Source organism: Mixophyes fleayi, chromosome 1, assembly GCF_038048845.1.
Source record: "Mixophyes fleayi isolate aMixFle1 chromosome 1, aMixFle1.hap1, whole genome shotgun sequence".
NCBI classification, from domain to species: domain Eukaryota; kingdom Metazoa; phylum Chordata; class Amphibia; order Anura; family Limnodynastidae; genus Mixophyes; species Mixophyes fleayi.
The window spans coordinates 219,474,696-219,479,047 of NC_134402.1; the positions used below are offsets into that span (position 1 = coordinate 219,474,696).

Sequence of the window (4,352 nt, forward strand, 5' to 3'; positions counted from 1 at the left end):
GCACAGGGAAAGCACAGGGATCAGGAGCAGACAGACGCTAAGAACACTTATTGCTGTGACACAGGAGAGTGTCAGAGTGAAGACTAAATAGTGGGGAAGTTTGAATTCCCCGCCTCTCAGGTCAAATGATCGCGGCAGCGCTACCAGGAAGTATAGCGCCGGAGCAATCGCCACGATCAGACGGACCTGACACTTACCACATGTGCCTCATAAGGCACAAATAGTGGAGAGTGATGGAAATTTTGAAAAAAGTTATTTTGACACTTGTGCAAGTATACTGTATGGAGTATCTAAATAAGACTTTCACAGCGAGACCTGATATCAGTGACATCCAGTTATCTGACACAAACTTGACCCTCTACACTGATGGGATATGCCATACACAGACAGATACAGGAGACTTGTGCACTAGATATGCAGTAGTTGACGACAGAATCATCATAGTGGCCAGAGCATTAGGACCACCACATTCAGCACAGCGTGCAGAACTGATAGCTCTTGAGAAAGACTGTAAGTTTGCAAACAGGAAGGTGGTGAAAACTGGTATAGATAGGTGCACCAACATGTGTTGTATAACTAACTAAAAATAACTACAACAAAATATGGCGGAGTGTAAGTATATGATCAAAAATATTTGTTTTCATAAACGATATAATGTATAAAATTCTAAAAGCATCAAACCAATGAACAGTATATAAAACCATGCATAGATGTCCAAATGATTAATCAATATAAGATAAAAAAATCACTTGTCATAAATTGATGAATTGTCACAGCTTACTCTAAAATAATACAGTATAAAACTGTTAAATAGCTATTCATTAGTTTCAAACAGTTCTATATCTTTCCAAATTTTTTATACACCGTAATTTTCTTATAGAACCTTTGAAAGTGGGTGGCCAGTTCACTTTTATAAATGAAATAAGCATATATTATGTACTTAGCAATCAAGTCTTGTGCCATATTTTGCAAGTGTTAAATGAGCACTATGCATATCTGCTGTTAGCTTGTTTTGGAGATGTGAGTATGAATCAATCTCACCCAATGGAACATGGTGGCTGTTAGGGAAAACCTCCCCCTCCTGAAGTTTGTGTTTATTCAACAGTCCAGATCACTAGATGGTATACTTCATGCTTAACAAGCACTTCTGAAACATGCAAATCTCCAGAGTTGGTGCTTCGAATAGTGTTTGAAACTTAGCTTGAAAGAAAAAAGGTCCACAGCAGGTCCTGCAGCTAAATCACCACTGTCAAATGTGAAGCAATTGACTAGTTTCGTCAGTGGAATCCTGATTTTTTCAAAGATGCTTCACCTTCTCACAGACAACTTTTTATATCAGTGTTCAGTTGCAATTAACACTTCCACCTGTCCATTGGTTGTCTAAAATACAGATGTATACCACATTAATTAAATGCAACATGCAAAAAACTCATATATATAAAAGTTTGTATATCATGAACAAATTCTCAATCAAAAAAAGGTTAAAGAGACGATATGCAATTAAAAGATACCTTCTTACAATTAAATGTAAACATAAAATTTTCAATATCCTTCTAAGAGCCTTATAGAAAAATAAAAAAATAAAATAAGCCCATCTTAGTGGGTATCACAAATATTATAATACTACATAGACACACTGAATATCAATTATAATAAAAGCAATAATAATTATCAATGGAACAAGTAAATAGATACATCACAAAAATAACTTTTCCTTTAGGGGACACGAACTCTAGCGCTACTATTAAAAGTAGGCTGTATTAAGCCATTGAGCCACAGCTTCAGGAATAATTCATACTACTAAAATATATTATAAAAGGGGAAAGAGAGCTTGCATAAGCAAGTGTTATTACTACACCTATTCAATACAAATACATTTCTTAGTCTATATATGTTAAAACAATAATATAAATATATGTAAAATTAATGACTAAATTATCTGAATGTGAATTATTTATTGGATCACAGCTTTAAGATAAAATTAATTTGCTAAATAATGATATGTGGCAGAGAAGAGGACTATTACAAACCAATAGTATCCCTAATTTTTATATGAACTAAGAAACTAAAGGATTCAAATCTGAACTTATATTTATAATATTAGTCAATGTAGAGACCACAATATTAATGTAGTTGTACCTACAGCACCTGGTATTTCCAGGTGATCTCCCATACATGTACTATCCAGGACCAACCCTGCTTAGTTTCCAAGATCAGATGAGATTGAGCTTATTCAGGGTGGTGTGGCTGTAGAGCATAATGAATAAATGATCAATATATAAAAAGTCTATCTAAGTTATAAAATTGAAGTAAATGGTTTCATTTAGCCCCTTTGGTGTTATTGTACATAATTTAAACATCCAAAAGATCTATCTTTCACAAAGGATTTAAAATCTATCTCCCCCTCTTTGTGTATATATGATACTTTCCACAATTCTAACATTGAGACACACAGGATTCGCATTGTGTTTTTCTTTAAAATGCCTGGACACACTATGTGTTTCCACACCATTGATAATATTGCGTCTATATTCCATGAATCTAAGACGTAAGGATCTACTTGTCCTCCCCACATATTGCAGCCCACAAGGGCACTGCAAAACATAAATGACAATTTAGTTTCTTTTGCTTGTACTTCAAAGGTATTTTCTATCGAACAGTTTCGTTTGATCCTATTTAATAGATTTTTTGGTATATTTTTTAACCATGGCTTATAATGATTGCTCATATATTATATGTAATTATTTGTATCTACGTTTTTTTGGACGTTCTCAGCAATAATACAAGAGCCCTGCGCTGAGAGGGTCAAATCCAAGAAATGAATGGTGTGACAAAGTGGTATGAAGGTTTCCATACCACATCTTTTAATATTCTCAAAATATGAGTGGTGTCTTTGATGTATGATTTTAGAGAGACAGCGAGGTCCTGTAGAAAAGAATCAACATAATGTGATAACTGTGTACTAAGTGATCATATACCAGATACTATGGGCTGTCCAGGATGTGACGTGAGGGATTTGTGTATTTTTGGTAGAATATAAAAAGTAGCTATAACTGGGTGAGTGATGAAAAGAAAATACCAACAATTCTTAGAAATTCATTCCTTCTTTTTGGTGTTCTCATCATAAGCGGTTCGTAGAAATTTGATGTGGGCAAGGGATCTCTTATTTTCCCCTTCCTTTTTTAAAAAAGAATGTGCTGTCTCATCGTAAGCTTTTGGTCTAGTGTCTGGATCTTGCCATTTGGAATTATTTCTAATATTTACCCCAAACCCTCCGTCTACTATCAGTGTCCAGGTTCTTGCTTCCTACTTCAAGGACAAGATTGATAAGATCAGACTAGAAATGGTATCCTCTTCCTCGACAAGCAATCAGCTCAATTCCTTCCCACCTCCCTCTGACACCCTCTCTTCATTTGACCCAAAAAATGAAGACGAAATATTCTAAAAAAAACAAGATTCCGACCCAAACGCTCTCTCAAATTACCATCCCATCTCTCAGCTCTCATGCCCCTCCAAGCTTCTAGAGAGACTTGCCTACACTTGCCTCACACACTTCCTTTCTGCAAACAACCTGTTGGATCCTCATCAGTGTGGCTTTCGTTCTCAACACTCCATAGAGACTGTGTTGACTAAGGTTGTCAATGATCTGATCACTGCTAAAACTAAACGCCATTACTCTCTCCTAATTCTCTTGGAACTCTCTGCTGCATTTGACACCATTGACCACTCTCTTCTCATACAAGCACAGCAATCCCTAGGTCTTCAAACCACTGTCCTATCCTGGTTCTCATCCTACCTTTCTAATCACTCTTTCACTGTTAATTTCTCTGGGGCCACCTCTGCTCCGCGTCCTTTATCAATTGGAGTACCGCAAGGCTCAGTGCTATGTCCTCTGCTGTTCTCTAACTATACTGCTTCTCTTGGAAATCTAATAAGCTTCTTTGGATTTCAGTATCATCTCTATGCGGATGATACCCAAATTTATCTATCCTCTCCTGATCTCTAGACATTTGTGTTGTTCCGTGTAACTGACTGTCTTTCTGCCGTTTCATCTTGTCCTCTCGCCAACTCAAACTGAATCTTCCTAAAACAGAGTTAATAATATTCCCACTCACCAACAAGAGCATACCTGACATTTCTATCTCTGTTGATAACCTGACCTTAAACCCCACCTCTCAAGCTTGCTGCCTAGGTGTGATCTTTGACTCAGAACTATCCTTTGTTTCTCACATCGACTCTATATCTAAACCATATTATGTACATCTAAAAAACATTTGCAGAATACGCACATATCTTACACAAGACACTGCAAAAACCTTAATTCATGCACTTATCATCTCCCCATTGACTAT

At 36.4% G+C, this 4,352-nt stretch overlaps 1 pseudogene; it reads right to left on the reverse strand.

Annotated features, from left to right (window-relative positions):
- Positions 1–2,136: 2,136 nt before the first annotated feature.
- LOC142134955 (5S ribosomal RNA) lies at positions 2,137–2,255 on the reverse strand (annotated as a pseudogene).
- Between the last annotated feature and the right edge of the window lie 2,097 nt (positions 2,256–4,352).